The 25,424-nt window shown below is 49.5% G+C and overlaps 1 pseudogene; it reads left to right on the top strand.

Annotated features, from left to right (window-relative positions):
* The first annotated feature begins 5,620 nt into the window (after positions 1–5,620).
* LOC116534249 lies at positions 5,621–8,344 on the top strand (annotated as a pseudogene).
* Positions 8,345–25,424: the final 17,080 nt, after the last annotated feature.

Here is a 25,424-nt window from a genome sequence, read left to right as displayed (position 1 = left end):
GCACAGGTTGCTAACCATGGTGTTCAAATCTTCTCTCTGTCACTCTTCTTTTGCCTTCTTGATCTATTAGTTTTTAGAAAGGTATATTCAAATGTATTTGTCAACTCCTCCTTATAATGCTGGCAATAGCTGCATTATGTAATTTTAGTTTGAATTGTTAGGTGCAGCTCGGCTCAGAATTACTGTATATTATCCATGAATTATTCCTTTGGCAATTAAAGAATGACTATCTCCAAAACTGTCTTCCTCTCAGGTCTTTTTTGGCTAGTATGCATATGGCCAGCCTGGACTTCTCTTAGTATTTGCTTGGCATGCATTTTTCCACCCCTTCATTTTCAACCTTGCTCCGTTGTTGTTACTCTTCTTTCCATCGCATTAGGCTGTTCTTTTTCTCTTTCATTCTCCTCCACCAAGGTCTTGGGTTCTATAATGCTAGTGTGGCCACATGACACATATATACAAATATCCAGACTGAAACTGGAAGGTTTAAGAGAAGTTTCGATGCTCTTGGAAGCTGTTAGAGCTCCCAGTCTGCATTGAGAGACAGGGGATTGGACATTGTGTGTATTGCAGACACCCGCCAGCCTGCAAGTCCATGCACAGCTAGTGTTTGATGGCCAAGAGAGATCCTGGCTCTAAAGTTTAAGCACATGCAGTGCTTCTGCCAGCTGATATTTATAGTTTCATGTAGGTGGGGAGGACGCTTCTTGGAACAGAGAGAAAGGTCTCAGCCCCAGGGAACCAATGTAAACCACTGTATGGTTGATCGAGTGCCTTCTTCCAGAAGATGCTTGAGAGTTTTTCTCCCAGGTCTCAATTCCTGATGATCACAGTGCTGGAGATCGAGGCAGAGTATCTCTAGCAGTAAGGGGCCTGACTCCAACCCCTGCTGAAGCAGATGATCTACTTGTGCATTTGGCCAGTGCACATTGCTCTTCATTCAATGAGCAGACAGAAATCTTCTGCTTTGCTTTTTCTAAAACATCCATGCAACATTAAGCATCCTGAGTCAACAGGCAAGGTCCTACCTTCCCATCTCGGACCCACAAAAGAAAAAAATAAACCACACTCCATAGGACAGGAAATATGTGTCTGGCAGAATGAAGATGGGGAGTGCCTTCAACGGGAGGAGGGAACAGTGACTCAACTCTCTGGAAGGAGACCTACCAATGACGTACTGGGAAGGCTGACTGGACATTAGTTTCTAGCTGTGGGTCCTACGGAAAAGTTGTCCCCAGAAAACATGCCTAGGAAGGTGGTGTGTGGTACAGAGGGGTGGGCACCATGGTTCTAGTCCTGGATCTACTATTTTTTTATTCAGTCCTCAATTTCTTCATTTGTAAAGCAAGAGAGGCACACCAAATCAGAATTTTCCAAAATACATTCAATTTGGCATCACTTTGACATAGCATACCCAGGTGCCAACCTTAATGTGGTCATTTCTCTTCAAATTGACTTTGTTTTACTTACTACTTACTTGCCTTGTCTTAATCAATACCATGTGTGGACTAACGGCTTTGATGCTGTAGTTGTATATTCTTTCTAAGCCACATTTAATTAAACACTCAAGTAATACAGCAAATCCTCAAATAATGTCATTTCATTCTATATTGGTTCCCCATAAAGTTGATGAGAAAAAAAATTGCTTCCCAGAAAAGAAGTCTGTGTAGAGTCTGAATGTTCTACCCATGTCTGCATGGGTTTTCTCTGGGAACTCCAGTTTCCTCCCACATCCCAAAGCTGTACCTGTTAGGTGAATTGTTGTGTCCACATGGTCCCAGCATGACTGCATGTGTGAATGCACCGTGCACTGGGCTGGTTCCTGCCTGGCACCCTGAGCTCCTGAAAGCTCTGGCCACCTGTGATACACAGCTGAACTAACTGGATAAATAACTGTCTTACTTATTTTTATTAATCTTTATTAAATGTATGACTAACTCACATTTATTTCAATGTTTAATATTATTTGGGTCTTTACTAAGAAATTTGTTGATTCTTTTGAAACCAGAAATATACTGTAGGAACTTCACTGTTGTTTATATCAATTATTCTTAAAGGTGCTGTTTCCAGGAACATACCATGATGGTAAGTAAGGACTTACTGTATACATGTTTAAAGTTTATGTCGCTCCTGGAATCTAGTATTCCACCAGTGATACAATATATCATGTTTGGTAGTTATTGAATACTCTCTAAAGTCCCTTCCAGCTCAAAGAGTCTGTGTTTTCATAAAATAAGCTTTGAATGATATCCCAAAGGCCCCAGAGAAATCAGGCAGGAGGACTAGAGGAACACCGAGTGATAGACTCCAAGATCTATAATAGATGTCCTTCGCTTCTCGGGTTCATCCTTTTTGTTTGTTTCCTAGAAATTCTGTGCAGAGAAGGCTCCAGATTGCTGAAAGCACAGTCTAAGAGATCCAAAGCTCACACTTGGAGTTCCAAACCAGATTTATAAATAGTCCATCCAAACTAAACATAAAACCATAACCAAGACAGGTGCTGGAAATTTGGAGAACTCAGTTTGGTTAATATGGAAGTTGGATAGCAACACTCATCACTACCAGATTATACACTACTGTGTGTTCTCCCCACCCCAAATGGTACTAATCCTGGACTCCATTTGATGCTGATATTCAACTAATTAAGAGTTTATATTTTACTCTTCCTTCATGCAGCAGCAATGTCATCCTTACCTTCAGAGAAGTGCTCTGTGGGCCTTTCACTTACAGAGCCAGGAACACATGTGGTTTAGGGCCTATGTATATTACTCCATGCAAACAAGGCTTTTTGGAGACAAAGATGAAACACTCTGATGAGAGAGGATCCAGAAAGCTATAATAATGTCTATACATTAATCATACCACAAATCCTTTTTGGTTATAAGTTTGGCTTTTGGTCCTCCGGTAGAATTTTGCCTGGTATGAACTTAGACATCCCATTAGGTAAGGGGAATCTGAAACATTATATCTGGCATAAGGGGAAAAAGTCACCTAGAAACAGAATGCCTGGGTTAGAATTAGAGTATGTGCTTCATCTGACTTTAAAAATATTACTTATCTTCATGGTCCTAAATATTTATGGTCCTATAAACTAGAACTATAACCCATGCCTTAGTAACCTCCTAAGTATGCTGGTCTTTTGTTTTATTGTGTGCTTAGTGAATACTGTTTGAGCACAGGTGTGTGATTCTGAGGCCTGAAAGAAAGACCAAGATCCTATAGAAACTGGAAGTCACAGGGTGACAATGACAAGGGTATTGAGAATGCAAGCCCAACTCCATCATCACAGTGGCATCATCAGGCTCTGTGTGCAAGTTGCTTGCAAAGATGCATCCAATCACAGAGTCAGGATGGAGCCCAGGTCAAGAGTCTCTTCTCAGAAGGGTGACTGCATAACTTATTGTCCAAACTAGTATACTTTTAACAGCAAAAGCAGGCACTGTAAATCATTATGCCTGAACAATAAGCATAAACCAGGGCCGTCCTGGTAAACCAAGACAGTGATCATCCCACCCATAAGTTGCAGATAGTCAAAGGGATTTTTCCTTCACCTCTGTGAGCTTCTCTATGTAGAGTTAGGTAGAAATGCTAGAAAATCCATGCTGGACAGGCCTGGATGTCCTATAGATACAAGGGGACTGGAACCTAGAGTCTACAGGGATCTTAGACCTATTATCTTACAAATACAATCCAATGCAATGGTCCTAGAAGAAAGCCAGAAAAACCTCTTAAAATCCTTGAGCTCAGGTCCTGAAAGTCTCCAGACCTGATGCCTGAGTCATTCAGATGAATGCACTATGAATGAACCACAGTAGGGCCACCCTCCAAAGGCTCAATCTGTATGAAGTCCCAGATTCACAACATTTTCCCAACGACAAGGACCTAGCTGCCATCATTACCAGGTGTCTTCACAATGCAGAGTGGTGAGTCCTGTTTCTCCTGGAGAATGCATCATGGCCCTTTGCAAAAAGCTATGAGTCATCTGCATGGTGCTTATTTCAGCCTGTGTCTGAGGAAAATCATAGAGGACCTTACAACCCATTCCCCTAATATGAATATGCATTGTACTCCCAGAAACCATCTCAGGAGATGTGGGCCAGAGACACTTCTATGAGTTCACCAAACCCACTGTCCTTTTCCTCCTGGGCACTTCATTTTAATCTTTTTTTGCAGTAGATGGGGCCATATAACTGATTCTAGCCAGTGGAATGTGGTCATATATAATTTATGTCACTTCTAGAACTAGCCCTTTAAAATCTTCTGAGAAATCCTACCGTCTTTCTCCTTCCCTTCCTTACCTCCCAGCAACAAGCAACAGAGAACTATGGGGCTAGGTAATGGTAGGGCCTGGATCCCTAAATGACTACGTGGAACACAGCATCCCCCATGCCCCCCTTCTTTTACCACCTCACATGCAGCTGTGATGTGAGTGAGAAGCACAATTTATCAAGTGAAGTCATTGAGATTTTGGGACCATTTGGTGCAACTCTATCCTGACCAAAACAAAATGAAAACAATTTTTCAAATCAGCCTGAACCAAAGCAATTAAAGAAGGCATCCTAAATGTCAAACAGAAACAATTTGAAGGTTGCTCACAATTCTGGATTCTCTGGATCACTCTGCTCCTTCAAGAGCAGGAATGGCACAGGGCAAAGGTACGAGTGACCTACTTTTATACCCACATCCGCACAAAGGATGCAAGGATTCCACTCTCCCCAGTTTCCTCAGCTCTTTCAAGTGAAATGAGTTGATGTCTCCCAAACTGCATGGTCTGGGCTGGGAGAAAGTCACCCTCATCAGTTCCTCATCCCAACCGGCCAGAGGTACTGCTCCCAGCCATCTCTCTCCACCAATCCCAAAAACAATCCAAAAAGGCTTATACGCTGTTGACGGGAATGTAAGTTAGTTCAAACCCTATGGAAAAAAGTATGGAAATTTCTCAAAGAACCAAAAATAGAATCCCATTTGACCCAGCAATCCCAAAGGAAAAGAAATCAAAAAGACACATTTTATCAGAAAGATACCTGTACTTGTAAGTTTATCTCAGCACTGTTCACAATAGGAAAGTCATGGAATCTACCTAAGTGTCTGTCCTTGGTGGGTCAGATAAAGAAACGTGGTCTGTGGAATACTATGCAGCCATAAAAATAACGCAATCATGTCTTTTGTAGCAACATGGATGTAGCTAGAGGCCATTATCTTAAGGGAAATAACTCAGAAACAGAAAATCAAATACTGCATGTTCTGACTTGTAAGTGGATGCTAAACAACTGGGTACATATGGAAATTAAGATGGAAATAATAGGCACTGGGGACGATGAAAGTGGGGAGGCTGGGAGGGGGTGAAGCTTGAAAAATCACCTACTGGGCACAGTGTTCACTACTTGGGTGAATGGGATGCATACTAGAAACCTTATCATTATGTGATATATCCATGGGAGCCGGTGGACACTGGACCAGGAGCCGCGACGTGGTTGCCGAGTGGGTGGTCCTGTCTCCGGGTGGCCAGATGTCGGCCCGGCGACTGCTGCAGGAGTCCACGGCCTCTGCTGGGCCTGGGTCCCGGCTCCGGGCTCCCGGCTCCCAATCTGTCCTGCTTCCGCTGCAGCGCCACGTGGTACCTGCCCTGCAACTCGGAGAGGACCCAGTGCCTGCTGGAGCTGGAGCTTGACAGCGGCATCGAGGGCGAGGCCCCCAGCAGCGAGAGGGGCATGTCCCTGGACAGCCCCTTGGCCTACCCCCAGGGCCCCTTGGTGCCCGGTTCCAGCCTGAGCCCGGATTGCTATGAGCACACGTTGGTGGGAGCCTATGGGCTGTACCCGGGGCCGCCGGGACAGCAGCAGTGCATGCGGAGGCCCAAGCTGCAGCACTGGACCTCCATCCTGCACAAGCCGGCCAAGGAGGAGGCCATCGAGCGCTCATGCTCACTCTCCGAGCACTATGAGCTCTCCTCGGACCTGCAGGACAAGCAGGTGGAAATGCAAGAACTGAAGTGTGGGGGACACCTGGTAACCTGCCACAAGGCCCGCACCATCCAGACGGCGTTTCACCAGTGCCAGTTGCACAAGAACTTCCAGCAGACTGTGCTGAGCAACATGAGGGTGCAGTTCTCCTTTGAGGGGCCTGAGAAAGTGCACAGCTCCTACTTCGAGGGGAAACAGGTCTCAGTGACTAACGATGTCTCCCAGAGTGTGGTGAGTGTGGCGACCTCAGCGAGCCGACCACCCTCAAGTCTCTGGCTCCCTCCAGTGACTCCGCGAAGGCCGCCACCGAGCTGGAGGATGCCTTCTCCCGGCCAGTGAAGTCACTGGCCAAGTCCATCGAAGATGCCCTCCAGTGCCACAGCCTGCACACCGAGGAGGCACGGCCCTGGATGCCGAGCCCCAGACGGCTCTGCACAACATGGACCACTGCAAACTGGATGAGATGACAACCTTGTACGACGACATCACCCTGTACGTCGACGAGGAGGAGCTGTCGCCCCCTCTGCCCCTCTCGCAGGTGAGGGACCGGCCGTCCAGCACCAAGTCAGACCTGCGGCTGCGGGCTGGGGCCACCGCCCAGGACTGCTGGGCTCCAGCCCATGAGGAGGACAAGGCCGACACAGACACGAGCTTCAGCGGCTGCGGGTGGAGCATTGCCCCCTGCTCACCATCGAGCCACCCAGCGACAGCTCGGTGGACCTCAGTGACCGCTCGGAGCAGGGCTCCCTCAAGAGGCAGAGTACCTACGAGCACAGCCTCAGCGGGCAGCAGGGCAGCCCCAAGCCTGGTCACCATAGCGTCTGCCCCCACCAAGAGCCTCCCCCAGGAGGAGCCTGAGTTGTGGCCCTGATCCCCCAGGCCCCTGGACAGCCACATGACCATCAACAGCTCGGCCAACTGGCACAGCAAGTCTGAGTCTGAGTCGGACTACTCAGAAGGCAACAATGACAGCATCAACAGCACATCCAACCCCAACGACACCATCAACTGCAGCTCCGAGTGGTGGACCCAAGACAGCCTGCAGGAGCGGATGCTCAGCAAGCAGGTCCAGCACAAGGAGGCCCGCAACAGCTGGGAGTCTCCCGCCTTCAGCAGCCACCTCATCCGCAGGAGGCCCTGCCACAGCGGCCTGAACCTCTTCAACAAGAAGCCTGAGAAGGGAACCCAGTACCTCATTGAGGTGGCTTCGTGCCCGACACGCCTGTGGGGTTGGCCCACTTCCTGATGCAGTGCAAGGGCCTCAGCAGGCAGATGATCCGCGAGTCCCTGGGCAACCGCAGAAGCAGTTCAAGCATGAGGTGCTCGACTGTGTGGTGGACGAGATGGACTTCTCTGCGACGGAGCTGAGGAAATTCCATTGAGACCCTCAGGAAATTCCAGGAGCGCATCCGTGTCCAAGGGGAGGCTCAGAAAGTAGAGCGGCTCATGGAGACGTTCAGCCAGAGCTACTTGCATCTGCAACCCCGGAGGGGTGCGGCAGTTCCAGAACCCACACACCATTTTCATCCTGGCTTTTGCCATCATCCTGCTGAACACCGACAGGTACAGCCCCAGCATCAAACCTGAGCGGAAGATGAAGCTGGAGTATTTCATCAAGAACCTCCGAGATGTGGACGATGGCGAGGACATTCCCCGGGAGATGCTGATCGGGATCTATGATCTGTAAGCGAGAGCTGAAGACCAATGAGGACCATGTGTCCCGGGTGCAGAAGGTGGAGAAGAAGCTAGTCGGATCCCGGCATCCCGGACTTGGCTGTGTGCCCTCTCTGCCCCACCATTGGTTGGTTTGCTACTGCCAGCTCTTCAAGTTTCCAGACCCAAACAAGCCCCAGAAACTCAGACTACACCAGCAAGAAAAATTCCTGTTCAACGACCTCCTGGTGTCACCAAGATCTTCCAGAAGAAGAAGAACTCGGTGACGTACAGCTTCTGACAGTCCTTCTCACTGTACAGCATGCAGGTTCTGCTCTTCAAGTACCAGAACTACCCCTATAGCATTCGGCTCACCTCTTGTGTCCCAGGAGCAGATATCAAAGTGTTAATAAACTTCAACGCCCTCAACCCTCAAGATAGAAAGAAATTCACCGATGGCCTGCAGGAGTCCATTGCAGAAGTACAGGAAGTGGAGAAGCACGGGACAGAGTAGGAGCTGGAAAAGCAGAACGGCGTCTTGGCCCAGCATGTCCCAGTGCTCCAGCCTCAAAAAGGAGTCGGGCAACAGAACACTGAGCTGGGCCTGCCTGGACGACAGCTACACCGCAGCGAGGGCCTCAAGCACAGTGCCCTCAGCAGCTCCCTGTGGGACCTCTCGGAAGCCGGGGTCCATCATTAGCAGTCATCACGTAAGCCTGAGAGCTACATCAACACGACAGTGTCCATCTTGCCCACACGAGACTATGCCCAACTCATTTTCCCTCCTGGGCTCCTTATTCGGGAGCAAGAGAGGGAAACCACCTCCCCAGGCCCATCTGCCTCAGCCCCAGCCCCGCCACCCCCCCACATACCAGTGGTCCTGTCCCACCTGCAGCACTCCGTGACTGGCCACCACCCAGGGCCCCCTGAGGGGCTGCTGCAAGCCCCCATGCATAGGCATCACACCCAGCACTGCCACATGCAGCAGAACCCACCCCCCACCACCACCACCCACCCCAGCACATTCAGCATGCACACCAGTACCGCCACAGCCCCCGTGGGAGGCACCCATCCTGCGGGGCCCACGCCCATGGCCATCCACCGCTGCCCTCGGCCCACATGTAGCACGCAGCGCACCACCACAGGCAGCCCCTCCCCCGCCGCCCCCCACCAGCAGCAAGGCCAAACCCAGCGGCATCAGCACAATTGTGTAGACAGCCTGAGCGGGGGTCCCAGGCTCCCTGAAACAGCTGCACACCACACAGGGCACACCCGCGGGCCACCAGCCGCACACCAAACCTGGGGTATTTCTGCTGCCATCTCTCTCCTTTCCCTTCATGGCCCAGCCAGAGCCCCAGGAGCCCACAAGGCTGGTGCTATGTGGAACAAATGTCCAGAGTCCATTTAGCATTGGCACCCTGGGCACTGCTCACCTCAGTCTGAGAGATGGGTGGGCCTCAGCCACCATCAGCCTTGAAATGGTGCCACCGGCTAAGTAGATGTTGAGCTGCCTCTCCCACTCTAGCCCTCAGCTCCCCGCACCCTAATTTACATGTATATGAAAACCCAACCTAGAAAACGAAGACATGCGATACAAAAACAGAGACAAAACAAACTCAGCTCCCCAAAAAACATGCACATGTACCCTCAAACCTAAAATAAAAATTTTTTAAAGAAAAGCATTTCACAAAATGGTCTGCTTAACACATTGTACTGTTTTCCAACTCTTTAGTGAGGATGTGCTCCCCCTTGTCTGATCTAAATTTCTCTTTCGAAAGAAGTCCATTTGCTCATGTAAGTCCTCAGAGAGAATGCACTCAACTTCTCACCCCCAGACATTTGCAGTCACCATCCACCCCATGGCAGTGTCCCCACGCTACCCCTGTTCTAAGCCTCTGCCCTCCCTCTCTACCAGCCACACTATACCTGGAAGGCAGCAGCCCAAGCCCTGCGGCGCAAGCATGGAGGGAGCCAGGGAGGCAGCTCTGAGCTTTTAGTTACAGCCACTTCCTTGGACATTGCTTCGCTCGTCCAGATGGTGAGCCGGGTAAACAAGAAGTCCCTGTTCTCCATCAGCATGTCAGCAAGCGCCTCACTCTCAGGCATCTGCCGAGCTGGGGGCACGATCTCCGTTTATAGTTTGGCCCTCCTCAGCGTACCAGAAATGTGCCCTTGTGTAAACACTCAGAGCCCTTCCTCTGGGGAGGACACATGGACAGGACAGTGAACACCTTGCTCCTAGTGGCCTGCAGAGAATGAAAATATCACTTTCCTTCCTCCAGCCCTGTCTGCCCCTAATCGCTCCAGCCCACCAATAGCCAAAGAGCCCTCATGTGCAGGGAGACACCTAACTGGCTCAGCTGCCAATTTTGCTGAATCTGTATTCAGCTGTTACCCTCTCATCCCCCTTGGCCCTGCCACTTACTAGCTGTGTAACCATGGGCAAGGCACTTAAACTTTCTGAGCATCCGTTTCTCAAGTGAATAATAATTCCACCTATCTCATAAGAGTCTCCCTTTGCTGAAAGGACTTGAAAAAACAAAACTCATACAGTGCCTGTGGATGCCAGGGTCTCTCTACAACTGTTCATCCCTTTCCTTTTACCTACCTGATGCTATCTCTTGTCCCAAAAACAAGTGTGTAGGCTGGGCACAGTGGCTCACGCCTGTAATTCCAGCACTTTGGGAGGCCAAGGCCAATGGATCTCTTGAGCTCAGGAGTTCCAGACCAGCCTGGCCAACATGGCGAAACCCCCTCCCAACCAAAAACACAAAAAGTAGCCAGGTGTGGTGGTACACACCTGTAATCCCATCTACTTGGGAAGCTGAGGTGGCAGGGTCATTGGAGCCTGGGAAATAAAGGACAGTGAGCAGTGAGCCGAGATGGCACCCCAGCCTGGATGACAGAGTGAGACCCTGTGTCAAAAAAGAAAATAATTAATTTTTTTAAAGTGTGTAGTTGCCCAATGACTGGGACAAGTCTGTTTAGAGCAACGTTCTCTGCTCACTGGTGCTCAAGACTCCCTTCCACCTGCTGGTCCTGAGCTTCTCACCTGTTGGTTCTTGAAACTCCAGTTACTGCTGACTTTTAAACTTTTGTCTTGCATGCAGACACATCATCAACTGCTCCTGCCTCTGACCTCTGATCTCTGACACTCTCTCTCCATCAGCTGGCCTTGCTCTCTCATCAGTACCTGACTGGTGGCCCTTCTCTCCTGTTGCTAATAATCTCCTTGTCTGGGCTCCCATTTTATGTTGGTTGAGTGATTGAATAAATGGTTGAACGAATGAGCAAATGAATAGAAGCACAATGCAAACTGGAAAATGATTTGTAATCTAGCCGACACTCTGGACTTGAATCTTCACACTTCATCCATCACTGTATGGGATTTGTACTCACTATTAAAAATATTCCATGACATTGTTTTTCTAGTTCTGGTAGGAGGCTGTGGCTGACACATATTTCTTAGGAGCCAGAGGAAAAATGTTGCTATCCCTTCTCTTCTGAAGGGGGGCCAGCCAAAGATAAAAATTTGCCTTCCTAAACAGAGCCTGCATAAGCCCATGGCCTGGGAACCAAGATGCCGGCTCCTACCTCTCATTCAATTCCTGCATCTCCCAGTCAGTTGTGGCCTGGGCAAGTTACCTCGCCTCTCTCACCAGCTGGCTGCAAGCTCCCTCCAGGTCTGCATGAATACACGCCTGGTATGCAGAGGTGTTTGAGCCAGCTTATGCTGATTTGCTAGAACTCATTGTTCAATTTTCAGGAGTTCTGCAACCTGGTGGTCATCATATTGTGGATTGAAATTAGCCTCAGTGGGAGCATCTACCACAGGAATTTGCAAATGCTTCTAGTCAGGGCTTTTTCACCAAAGAGTCAGTTGTTAAGCATTCATCAACATACCACTGCTTGCACAAGTTTATTTCCTCATCTCTGAGTGCTCTGGGAAGCCAGAATGGCATGGAACCCATAAGTGAGCCTCAGCTTCCTTCTCTTTAAAATGGGAGGATACTTCATTGCTTTCTGCCACACAGGCTGCACTGCCTCAGCCTCAGAAGTGCGTGAAAGAGAAGGCCTTTCTGCCACTACGACATGAAGGAATACAGACAGAATCATAAAATCACACCATCCAGATCTTAGCCACTGCAGTTAACCTTCCTAAAACATAAGCTTGATCTCATCATTTCTCTGCTCCAAAACCTTCGATGGCTCCCTAGTGCCTCTGATATACAGTTAAACCCTAACCTCCTTCATTTCCTCAGCCAACCTGCCTCTAATTTCTTCTCCTTCCACTCCTTCATGCAGTGTCTCCTTTTGTGGCTGTTTTGCATATATGCTATGCAGGCAGCTCTAATTACTGCCTGCACACTACTTGTGTCCCCTTTAGTGGGTAAGAGCATGTTAACTTGTACTTGGGAGAGAGTTGAGGCCATTATCTAGGTTACAGATCTGGAACGCATGAGGAGTAACCAGGAACTAAAAACGTGATAGAAAGTATTGCTTCATCCCTGGGGCTCTGGAAGCAGACTTCCTGCATGTGAGACTCAGCCCTATCACTTAACCTGCTATGTGATCTCAGGCAAGTTGCTTAACCTCTCTAAACCTCAGTTTTCTTATCTGCAAAATGGAAATCCTAGAAGAACCTACCTCCTGGGGTTGCTGTAAGGATTAAGTGAGTTACTGCATGTCAACGACTCAGCCCAATGCCCAGTATAGACTTAGCACATAAGAAACATTTGCTGATACTAGTTTCATCATGTTATCTTTGCTATGATCAACCTCAGATCATCATCACCATCATCATTATTTACATTAATAACTCAGGCTGTAAGTAAGTATCTGTCCACACATCTTTCTGAATTACTCAGCTCTTAGTGAAAATTTCTTCAGACCAGAAATCTCAGGAAATAATTCAGTGCCATCCACCCTCATCCTCCAACACTGGTGAAGGACAGATTTTGAAGACTTCTAGAGCCCAGTTAACAGCTCTGACTTTGCAATTCCCCCCACACTATGATCAGATACGTAAACTAGAAGCCAAGTAAGACATTTGCATTTGAGACATAAAGAGGCAAAAGGAATTTTCTACTAATGAGACTCCATCCAGGGCTTTTCCACCCTGCACAGGTTACTATTAGCTCGGCCCTAGTTCTTTTCTGAAAGCACCTCCTCCTGGAAGCTGCAAATCTTCAGACCTGGAAGCTTAGGTTTGAGCCATCCCATTCCAGGGCCAATCCACTCCAGAGCTTGCCAAGACAACAGAATAGCCCTGGAGAGCTGGTGGATCAATGCAGAGACTTAAAAGGGAGAGGATGACCCAGTGTAAGCAAATGTGCTGTGAAAATTGGAAAATGCTATTCACATCCTGATGCAGTTCTACTGCAACCTTTAACACCCTTCATGGGTAGCTCATGACGTTCAAACTCCCTAGCTTGCCGGCTCCCTCCCCAATCTGACTCATCTCAAAACATCAGCTTGAGATATAAAACTGGGTTCAACATAAATTCAGACTCATCTGCACATATCTGAAGGCCCATTGGGGAGAATCTAACAGAGAAAGTGATTCGTATGAGGCATTGATACCCAGTGAGAATAAACTAATTCCGGAGACTGAACACACTCTCCATCTAGGAGCAGTGGTGCAGCATGAGTGGAAAACAGAGGGATATGGAGTGCGGTCCTGCACGTGTCACTCAGATTGCCAGCCCCGTGGACCTGAGCCTGACTCCTGCTTGGTGCTGCGTAGGGAAAGGAAATGAACTGAGAGGCTGTAAAGAGTTGGTCTGATTTCCCATTCAGAGTGACTTGTGAAATATATATATTTATATTCTGGTCAGCTTCTACCTCTTCCATATATATATAGCTGATATATATCAAGCTGATATATAAATGTTGACCAGAAGCTGACGCAGGACTGGGAAGTCATCATGAGAAGCCTCATAACTGTCTTACCAGTGACTTGAGAGGAAAACAATGGTGGCAACCAAGCATTAGCTGTCAAGACAAATTCTTAAGAGCACATGGGGTGTTTTGGGGAGTAATTTTGGTTGGACAGAGGATCCTCCTAGAACATGTGGAGGTAGGCCCAGGAAGTACAGGCTTTTGATGCTCATTGTGATCTGAGGTGTGCCCAGGTTGGTACCGAGTCCTACAGAGAAAGGACTGTTCTTATTACCACAGAACCTCATCATCCAAATCCCACTTCACCACTTACTAACAGTGGGCAGTTCACTTGAGCAAGTCACCTAAGCATTCTGTGTCTCTATCTTCTCACCTATAATAATAACCACCTCCAGGGTCATATGAGGATTAGCTAGATTAATTCATGCAAGGGGCTTTGGGTGGCTTTTGGCACATGGTGAGTGCTCTGTGTTAGCCACATCACCATCATTATCACCCAAAGATAGAAATAACAGCATGATGATCCTAAGCCTGGCTCTGCACCCAGATTGTGTGGGTTTGAATTCCAGCATCCCCCTGACCCCTTATTAATTGTGAGTAATTTACTTCTCTGTGCTTCTGTTCTCTCTGTAAGTAAGGATAATGTTATGGGACCAACAGGGTTCATACGCCTGCTTCAGAGTAACAAGCCAATGATACTGAGACAACAGGTTTTGCAGCAGAGAAAGTTTCACGATTGCAGGGCACCAAGTGAGGAGATAGGAAGAGACTCTCAAATCCACCTCCTCCTGGAGTTCTGGGCCAGGTGTTTTTAAGAGGCTCATGGAGGATGAGGGGCTGAAAAATTAGGGTCACTGATTGTCAGGGTAAGGGGGTGAAATTATCAGGAATTGCAAACTTGGTGATTCAGCTCCTGTGTTGTCCTTCAGACCAGCTGGTGTCAGTAGTTTTGTTGGTATGCAGGACCTGAAAGGATATCTCAGACGAAAAACTTAATGTTTCATAGTGCTCAAGTTGATGTACCTATAGAGGAAGGAGAGGTCAGACAGCAAGCTGGCCTAATGATTCACATTAAGTGTGCTGCAAGCTTGGTTTATTTTTGTTTCTCCCCTCCCTTCTCCTCTGATTCGTTTTATAAAGTTTATAGGGATAGTTTCAATAATGTGAATGTCCCTCCCTTAGGGTTGATGCAGGAATTCACTTGGTAGGTGGTAGCAATGTCCATTATCAGACTTAATACTTCTCTCCAGCATCTAGCTGGTCTTGCCGGTGTCCTTACCACCCTGGCCTAGCACCCACCCATGTGACAATACTTAGCCTCACTGCTATGCAAGTGCTCACACTAACTCCTTGCACAGAATACTCTCCTTTTGCCATTTTGTCTAACTGATTCATATTTTAAAACCTGACTCAAGTCCTACTTCCTCCAAGAAGTCTTCCCCCAGAACAGTGATCTCTTACTTCTCTGATTTGTGACCTCATATGCTCCTACACAGCCCAGCCAGGTGTTCTCTGACCCAGGTGCCTGCTATTATACTAAGCACCAAGTCAGCACTGGAATCCATGAAGATGTTGGGGTTAGGGTCATAAATTGAAAACATCCCTGCTCTCAAGATTGAACAGGGAAAACAGACAAATGCATCTTCATCTGAGCTGACCAATGTTACAACAGATAAGCGCAGGGCTTCATGGAACATGGAGAAGCGAATCGGACTAGGAGAGGCTTCTCAGGGGCACAGGACACCTGTGCTGAGTCCTGATGTAGGAGGAGCTGGCTGGTTCAGGGGCAGGGGTGAGAGAGAAGAAGGGTGTTCTAGACCGTGCTACTTTCCTAAGGCAGCCATGAAAACGATAACCAGCTGGGTGGCTTCCAACAGCAGAAAAGTATTCTCTCACAGTTCTGGAGGCCAGAAGTCAAACTCAGGGGTCAGCAGGGCCATGCTCCCTGCCAAGGCTCTAGAGAAGAATCTTCTCTTGCCTCTTCCAGCTTCTGGTGGCCACAGGCGTTTCACAGCTGTGGTTCTGATCTCTGTCTCTGACTTCACACGGCTTTCCCTATCCCCACCTTGTCTCTCCTCTGTGTGTCTTGGAGAAGAATACTTATCATTGGATTTAAGATCCAACCAGATAATTCAGGATGATTGCATCTCTAGATGGTTAACTTAATCACATCTACAAAGATCTGTTTACAAATAAGGGTGTGCCCACAGGTTCCATGGGTCACAGTGTGGGCAGCCTGAGGAGGGGATGGTGGCCAGTTTGTTTCCGCTCTCAGCAGGGCCTCAGGGACTCCGAGTCGAAGGCTGTGACATTCACTCTGGAGCCTTCCCACTTCTTCACCACTCGCTCTGTGCTTGCCAGCCCTCCATGGTCCTGCCTGGCTAGATCTCCCATCACTGCAGCTGTGCCACTTGCTTTTGGAGAGAATTTTAACTTGCAACTCAACTTTTCTAGACTTCCGTGTTCTTAGTCATAAAACAGATAGTAAATCCTTGACCTGCTGGTCTCACAGGCATAGAGAATTTGCAGCACTATGGGTGTGAAAAGCACTTGGCACATTGTAAAGCATCGTAATATAATGAATTAAGCCACCCTAAACCTGTTCTTGTACAAGTCACACATACAAACACATATGCATACTTACACACTTACTTTTATCATTGATTAGTATTACTGCTCTATTACCTGATTTCCTCATTTCCTAGTCCCACTGTTGCATGATTTCAATTTTCGCCTATGAATTCACATTTGTTATAATGGTCTCTGAATTCCTGGGTTGGGCAAGAAGGAATGTCTCCTGCCTCTCAATGTGAAGCAGAGTTCCTGAGCTTGGGGATAAGTCTGTTTCTTGAGGGTAATGGGTATCTAATGTAAGGTGGGCTGGTGACTGATGGACTCTTCCTCCCCAGAAGTAAGGGATGCTTCATGACTTTTCTTTACAAACAGCTTTGGACGCAGCTTCTGCGGTTGCTGTCAGCTCAGTGACTTCCATGCAGGCCATCCCATGAGTAAAGAAAGCATGGAGGTGGCAGCCCTCCTCCAAGTCCCCCAAACTACCTCTGCTGACAACATTGACTCCGCTGGGTGGAGGTACGGTCAGTCCTTGATGGCCCCTAGAAGCAGTGTCTGTCCCTGCTGATGCAGTTTCTTCCCTGTGTGTAGTTTGCGTCCTGCTGAGAGTAGACATCATACAAGCCATAGCCCTCCAGCTGATAAAGAGCCTAGTCACTCTGGACTTTGCATCTGATGCCCCAAGTTCCAGGACAATCCTACCCTGCTTGTCAAGAGGGCCTTGGCTTCCTTGGCCTGGGAGGGAATGTAATGATTTCCTTCATTTCAGGGCTTTTTGTTTGTTTGTTTTCTGCCCTTGTTTTGTTTTTGAGACAGGATCTTGTTCTGTCGTCCAGGCTGGAGTGTAGTGGTGTGATCATGGCTGACTGCAGCCTCAAACTCCTGGGCTCAAGCTATCCTCCCTCCTCAGCTTCCCAAATAGGGGGGACTGCACGTGCACACCAGCATGCCTGACTAATTCCACATTTCTAAGCAGAAAAGAGGCCACTTGAGCTTCTCGAAGAAATTCTAGCCTGGGAGCAGGGAACTTGGGTTCTACTCACGGTCACCAATTGGCTGTGTGATGCTAGAAAAATTTCTTCACCTCTCTGGGCTTTGGCTCCCTCTTCCACAAAACTGTGGGGCTTAAATCTGATGATCTCTTTGGCCCCTCCCTGCTCTCATATGCTGAGGTTCTGACCTGCCGGTTATCCCCAGGACTGAACTGCTCTGCTGCAGAAGGGGAGAGAGGTCACTCTTTTCCCTCAATTTTCTGCTGGGCTGGAGTGAAAAGGTCAGAGAGAACTTTCCCCAGGGATGCTTATACCATGGCACATTTTCCTCTTTTCTTAATTCATTCAACAAATATATATTTGGTGCTTCATATATGCTGGCACTGTTCTAGGCACTGAGGGATTTAGCCATAAATGAAATAGATGAAAACCCGCCCTTGTGGAGCTCGACAGACAATAAACTATAGGTGGTGAGATCTGTGACAGGTGGGAGAAACCACAACTAAGGTAAGGAGGGCGTCATGGGGGGTGGGTGCTAGCGAGGGCAGTGACCATGTTAAATAGAGTGGCCAGGAAGAGCCTGACCAATACAGTGACCATTGATAAAGTCTGGGGGCTCTGGAGATGAGACTTCAGAGTAGGCGAAGACCTGCAACCCGGGAGCGTTGTGGAGATCGGTGTGAACAGGGAAAGAGAGCTCTGCAGCTTGGCCTGAGGCCGTCAAGAAGATGATGGTGGAGACTGTGAGGTGGGGAGCGTGAGTCTTTGGAGGAGCACACTGCGCTCTGGCCCCTTCCTCAATGGCCGACGGAACCAGGGAGGCCAGGCTGTCCCAGCCCACCCACAGTGCAGAAGGTGCCCGGACTGTGTCTCAGCTCCCACCCAAGGCAGACAGCCTTACCCAGGGGTCCTGGCACCCCAAGAAAGGCCGCACAGCAGCATCCACAGCGTGCCCTTGTCTGAAGGGCAGCGCGGGTGTCGGCGAACGAGCTGGAATTAGACTTCCTCACTCACTACCTCCTTCTGTCTCACTCCTTGGTACAGCTGAAGATGGGCAGGGGGATCCGGAGAGCACCCCAGTTAATTTCAGAGCAGTTCCAGGCCCTGGGCCTGCGAACTAAGTTCTGTAAGGAGACAGCACGGAGAAGCGTGAGAGCCTCACCCAGTGGGGTGGTGGCAGGACTCCTGCATGGACAGCCCTCTGTCTGTTCACAGAGAGGAAAGCTTTGGCTGCTTGGAAGCATTTTCACCAACTCTGTCTGGAATTTTCCACCTAGGCCCTTCTCCCTGACTACTCCATCCTGGTCTTGTGAATCCAGACCCCAAATCTTCAGACGTTGGAGTTACACACAAAAGGCTGGACTCAGGAGTGGGAGAAAGGGTGGGTCTGGGGGAGTCTCTGAGGACACTGTGGCCCATTGCTGTCCCTGCCCAAGTCACTCTGAATGCCTCCCCTCTGATTCCTCCTTTTCTTCCTTCCTGTTTCCCTCCTGGGGAGCCCAGGACACGATTGCTGCCTGTCACAGGGGGAGCCCATCCCACCCTGGTCCCCACCTTGTGACACACGAGGTCCCCTCTTCACCCAGGACTCCAGCTTTGCCCACTTGGAGCTGGCATCAGGCCCAGCCATGACCCAAAACTTTCCACAGCTCGGTTTGCAGAGGCAGGGGAGTGCCATGGAAAGAGGAGAAGGGGAAGATATTTGAACATAGAAGTTCAGGAAAAAGAAAGCAAAGCACAGTCAATTAAATCAACTGCCACGTTGGAAGGCAACGTCATTGTGGCCACTGGGATGGGAAGACAGTCAGCGGCTCTGGATCTGAAGCCTGGTGGAAGGAGGAGCATGGTGTGTTCTTACTGTGCTCTCCAGCATGAGAAAGCAGCCCATCCGCCCTGCCTGGAGACCGGGCCTCTCCCAGCCTTCCCCAGGGCTCTCCTGATACCCTCTCAACCTCAGGAAAGTACCACCATCCCCACCGCCCTGGCCTGTCCCACCTAACTCTCTCTGAAGTCCCTGTGAGAAACACTGAATGATCGGGCCTCTGTAGGGCCTTTAAAATAGACTGTGGATCCCCTGAAAAAAAAAAAAAAAAAAAAAAAAAGTCCCTGGCTAAAAATAGCTCTCAGCATCTAAGGGAGAAAAAAAGAAACTGCAGCAAAATTCAACTGGAGCAGTGACTTTCCTGTCTCTGATGTTCCGGGTCAGTTCCAGCCCTGGAGAAGGCTGTGAGGGAGATAGGGGAGGAGGGGGTCCTTCAAGGACAGGGGAAGGATCAGAATCGCAATCTGTGGCAAACATCTCTCTCCATTCTCTGACTTGTGGTACTGGGCCCTGCCTGGTCCAAGCAGCCGGGCGGTGCTCAAGGCAGCAGCAGGGAGCAGCAGATTCCCGGGTTGGAAATAGGAGCCTTGCAGAGTGGCCACTGGGGTCCAGGGATGGAGAGGACTCCAGGCATGGGTGCACTGCCCTGTAGAGGCCGTAAAGACGTGCACTCAGCGGAAGCTGGAGCCAGGACCAGATCTGATGCTGAGAGTGCTTGTGAGCCAAACAGCTCAGAATGACTAAGGGGTGACGGAGTTGCTCTGTCTTGAAGAGCTCCTGCATCTACACTCAACTAAGGAGCAAAGAAGCCCTCTGGGAACGGCCACTCGGAAAGTCAGAATTCCTATCCAGGACTTGAGTGCAGGAGAAGCAGAGCCCCGTGGACTTCTTTGCGTACGATCCTTTCTGTGCTGGCAGTGAGAGAATAGCATGGAGACATGATTTTACCTGATAGAAATGTTTTAAGGAATACGAAAAGGGTACACACACACACACACACACACACACACAGACACACACTTTTCATTTTCAATTATGAAAGACAGGGTCTGCTTATTCTGCACTTGCCAAAAAGCTATCACCATAACCTGGAGAAAAGTCAGGCTGCAGCTGGAGAAGGAAGGGCTCCTGGTGGCTCGGTTCAGCTGTGGGCTCCCTCTGAACCATGAGTCGCATGTGCTGGTCAAAGGGACGAATGAGTGTTAGTAAGTGAATGAGATCGTTGGGGGGTGGAACTAGACACCAAGCCCCCAAACTAAATTTTGATAGCTAGTGTTTTGTTACCGTAATTTGCCATTGAGGTGTACAGCCACATGCCCACAAAGACACACACCACACACACACACACACACACACACACACACACACACACGTTATAGAAATTTGTTCCTCAAATAAGTACATCTGCAGCCCACCATGGATTCCAACATCACCTGGACTCCTATCTTATCTCCAAAACATTAGAAGGTCACTGCCATGCCAAGAAAGGGAACAAAGCGGTTTTTAGGGACGGCCAGACCGTTTGTTAGGGATGAAGCAGTTTCCAAAGCTGTAAGGGAAAGAGGGAGTGATGAGGGGGGAAGAGGCCGGGACACCGCGGCAGGTTAGGGCACACGTTCCTGCTCAGCCGGCACTGTGGCTGCCGCGCTGCCCTCTGTGGCGGTCACAATATGCCTGTCCCCAGAAGACAGCAGTTTACAGGGTGTGCGGTGGCACTCACCACAGTTCATGACCCATACGTCTTTGCAAGTTCAGGGCAGGGAAAATACCCTCTCGGTCATTTTGTCTTCTTAACCTCAGAACCTGCTTTTCTGTCGTTTTCTTCCTTAGGAATTCCTCTGCTTTCCCCACCCCGAGGGAGCTCATCCTGATCTATGCCACCACATTCAGGGTTGGCAGAGACCCGGCCAGAAGCTGGCCAGTCCAAACCCAGGCCCGCCTCCCCTTCCCTCCAAGACCCTCCTGGGCAAGGAATGTTTGGGTCCTGCCAGCCCAGCCCTCCCCTGCTGGCGTCTTCCCCAGCTCCTTGCCCTGTCTCCCAAGCTCACTCCATCTGCAAAACCAGGAGAGTGACCCTTGCTGCTTCTCATCCGTGAATGTGCTTTAAGGAAAGGGAGGAAAACCAAACAACTTAGAAAAGAAAAACCATCCCCCCTCGCTGCCAAGCCCTGGTTCTCGGTGTCTGTGCACACCAAGACGGCAGCGCTGTGCGGGGGCCTGGGGCACGCGGTGGTGCAGTGTTTTCTCAGCGGCTTGGCTCACTCTGGCAGTACTTTTCCTCTTCTGACACCCGGGCCCGTGGAGAAATAGCCCTGGGTCCCCCTAGCGACAGAAGCTCACAGAGCCGACCTGGGACGCCTCCCACCAGTGTGGTAATTAGCCAGCAGTGTAGTTACAACCACACTCTCATTAACTAACAGCGGGAGAAGACACGGTCCCCGTTTCCTTGGAGACCTAGCAGCGCGTGCTTCTATTGCATTCAGTGTTCCCTACAAGCTCAAAAGCCCCCAGGTGGTTATCTGCGTAGTGTTTACTGCAGCGGATGGAGGCCGAGACCTGGTATCACTGTGTTCCAGGCCGGTGCTACTCAAAGTGTGGTCCCTGAGCTATGCATTCAGCATCACCTGAGACCTTGATAGAAATGCAAATTCTCTGGCCTCTGAGGCCTACTGAGTCAGTAACTTGGCGGTTCGGAGCCCAGGAATCTGCATTTGACAGGTTCTCCAGCTGATTCGGATCCACCATGAAGCATGAGGACTGACCTAAACCAAGCATGCCCTGACATTTTGTTCCTGTTAATCACCGGCAACTTCTGCTAAGGAGCCGAACAAAAAGAAACTGAAAGATACTTCCTCCTGTTCCAAGCAATATGTAATATTGTAATTATGCAATAATGCAATTACGTTCTCGATTGGAATAATATTGGATACATATAGTGGATCCATACATGGTGTGGAATAACATAATACAATTTTGTGTTGATTGGAATGAAAAATGCTTTCTCCCAGGTTTGTCTCTAAGGAGATTTCCCTGCTCCTCCCATTGTCATCTAAACCCACCTCGGAATGGAGTCACTGAAGCATCTCCAAGAGATGAAGCAGTACTGGGAAATCAGGAGCAGCAAGGACTCTGTCACCATTAGGAAGGCGGTCTCACAGGGCGCCACGAGCTGGCACTGGCCGGCGCAAAGTAAGCAGGACCAAAACAGAAACCAGACAGCAAGCAAGTGACTGTTGACACAGGAAATGTAAACCTTAGCCCTGGACTTGCACTTTTCCAGCCTGGTGCTGTGCATCAATTACTGTCAACAGTGTTGAGCTCAGAAGGGCTCAGCCTCATTTTGATGAGTCGACTGGTTCTAAGAGGCCAATCTCATTTTATTTTAACCGGTGTTTTTTTTTTTTTTTTTTTTTTTTAAATGCTTGCTTATGTGGGGGATAGGGCCACTTTTGATACTGTTCAAACTTCGGAAAGTAGCAAGTTGGTAACAAATGACCCATAGCACAGGAGGAAAAAGTGAACATACCACTGTCTATTGCAGGAGGAAACTTGGAGATCACCTAAATCAACTTCCTGCCTGCTGGACAGGGAAACCCAGGCCCTGAGTGGAAGACTGACACTGGAGGAAAAAGGGTTGTGTACAAGATCACCTTTCCATGTCTCCCCTCCTCACTCCAGATCTAATGACCAGGGAGGCATTCAAAATAATTCAGCCTCATTCTTAGCCTGGTGACATTCCAGGAAATCTGTGAGCAAGTGGTGTTTAATTTGACCTGGAAAATCATTTTTCCCGAAAGACACCTGATCTCTTTGCTGTGTCATCTCCTGGTCCCTACGGATAATTTCCCTCCACAGAGTAAACTGAACCAGAGTCCCCGGGGCATCCAGCCTCTGCATGGAGTTGCCAGGAGCATTTCCCAGTACTTCCTGCCGCTTCCTCTACGACCTCTTCCTGGAAGTTGCAGGCACCCATAGGCAAGGACTCCCTAAGCTGCCCGCTTGCTTTCACAGGTCAGGGGATCAGGAGCCTTTGAGGCATCAGCTCCCCGACATCTACTTAGAATCCCAGAGCAGCTGCGTTTACTTCTGCACCCAATACCTCCGGGGGAGTGGGGCAGAAGGGCAGGTGATTGCCCATTAACTGGCCACCCAGCCACATCGGGACAGCTGGCCATGCCTCTGCCAAAGGGGAAGAGAATCCAGCAGCCCCAGAGGAAGGCAGTGCTGACTCCCAGCCCTGAGTAGATTCGCATCGCAGGTTGGGTTGGTCCTTCCCGGAGAGCTCTTCCAACAAGCCATGGCTCACCCATGGGCAGCACTGACCCGCTAAGGAGAAATATTAAATACAAGTGGTGATGGCTCCCTCTAGTGGGCAGACGTCAGAGAGCAAATGTGGCTCTGAATCTTCAAGGAAAGCGGGAAGGCTCTCCGCTGGATGCTACAGGGCTGATGTCTGCGGCTCAAAGATTCTCATGCATAGACCTCAGGTCACACACAACTTCTAGAGGAAGTTGCGTGTTGGTTTCTAGAAGTTGTGTGTTTGTTTGTTCGTTCGTTCATTCATTTGTTTCATCATGTCCAGCACATGCAGGCCTTGGCCATAAAGACAATTACTCTTGACCTCTGATTGTAGTCTTACCGTCAGCCACAGGCCGGGTTGAAGCCAGAGCTCCCGAGTGCTGCTCCCCTACCCTGGAAACCTCTTCCAGCCCTGCCTCACCGTGAACCAACCACTCTCCCTTCCCTGAAGCTTGCTTTCCTTCATTTGCTAGAGGCTGTGGTGTGCAGGTCCACCAGCTGACCTCCTGTCTCTAAAGTGCTTTGACACACGAGGACTCCATAGAGATGACTGAATAAGTCATGGCTCATTGTTCATCTAAGAGGCCGCCAGCAGGATCGTTCATGGCCTTCTACACTTGGAGGGGGTCCGGTAGCCGCACGCACTTTCATGAACGTCACCACACTTGGCTGTCGCGACAGCCATTGGATTCACCTTATCCTCACCTCTCCCACTGCCCCTCCCCCCAGCAACCAGGTTGGCTCCATCTCTCTTAGCTCTGAGATGGAGCTGAGAGCTGGGTCCTCCTCTGCGGCCCACAGAGCCAAAGAGTCCAGACCCAGGGTTCAGTCAGGGCTGTTAGCTTGGTCTAGGAGCCCCATGAAAATAAAGCAGAGGAGTTCTAGACTTCCTTAGCAGAAAGAGAAAGTCTATGTGACCCGTCCCACAATAGTGATGATAATCAGGACAATGGCTAACACTTATGCTGGGCAGGCTAGGGAAGCACTATACTTACAGCGACTCATTTGATCATCACAGCAACCCTACATCACAGGTCATCCCAGAACCTTCCATTCTTGCCTGGTTGCAGAATCACTGCAATAAGAGCCAGAGTCACCTGGTTGTTATAAATGCCTGCCACAGAGTATGGATGCTTGACAGGTTTACATGAATCTCCCTAGGCAAGAGGAAAGGGCTTCCATATTTCAGGAAGGTCCCAGAAATCGGTTCACCCTTGGTTATTCTTTCCACAGTTACTAATCTCAGAATTACTAAAGTGGGAGGAGACACTGGAGAAGATTTCCCCATTTCCCCATTTCCCGATGAGCTAACTAGGGGATCAGGGTGTGGAGTGTTGATGTGAAACCACAGTGAGGTAGCGGCAGGGCTGCGGCTGGCCTCCAGGTCTTTATGCTTCATCCCAAAGCTTGTTCCACTCTCCCATGCTGTGGCCACCACATACTCGAGTGAATAAACAGCCCTGGGGTCTCCCCTTCGACGGCCCAGGAAGCTCCATGGCCGTCAGCCAGCCCAGCTGAGCTCTGGAAACAGAATCTGTCCAATATCAGCCTGCAGCACACAGGATTGTCCTGGCAAAATGGTTCTCTGCTACCTCACCCTCAAATAAAGACAAGAGTCACCCCTGGAGTGACGCATTCCAACGACAAGCAGACAGCAGAGAGCAGGGACAGTTGCACGGCAGCCTGGGCCATCAGCCCTCCTGCTTGCAGATGCTGGGTGGCCGTCCTCCATTATCTGTCCACTCTGGAAGAGACCACCCTGGCCCTCCCTCAGGAGCTATGATGGAGGTGTTCTCAGCCTCCCACTGGATTTTCTTCTTTGCTCCAGAATGGTTTCAGGTCCTTCTGCTGAGGTCCTCCATGCAACCAGCTTTCCCTTCCCCACCACCTCTACCCCAGAGTATTTGCTCTCCTGCTCCCCATTTTGGAGTAGCTTCCACCAGATGTCGCTTGCCAGCCGGAGTCAGTGCCAGTCATGTCCCCAACTTTCCTAGGAGTGGCTAGGTGGGAGGAGCACCTTCCAGATAGTCTGTCTCTACTGCTCTGTCACCATAGACTTGATGGCACTTCCCTGGCCCGAGAGCACTTGGGGTTCTCTAGCTACTTTCTTATGGGTGCTCTGTCACATGGCCAGCCAAGAAGCAGACCTGGCCTGCTCTAGTGTGAGTGTGGACAACAGGAATGTGAAGAAGGTAGTGAATAAAATTGGGGGTGGGTGTGTGA

Source organism: Sapajus apella, unplaced genomic scaffold (assembly GCF_009761245.1).
Source record: "Sapajus apella isolate SASKATOON/1434 unplaced genomic scaffold, GSC_monkey_1.0 scaffold86, whole genome shotgun sequence".
NCBI lineage: Eukaryota > Metazoa > Chordata > Mammalia > Primates > Cebidae > Sapajus > Sapajus apella.
The sequence above is the reverse complement of the archived record's forward strand: the minus strand, read 5'-3'. Positions and strand labels throughout refer to the sequence as shown.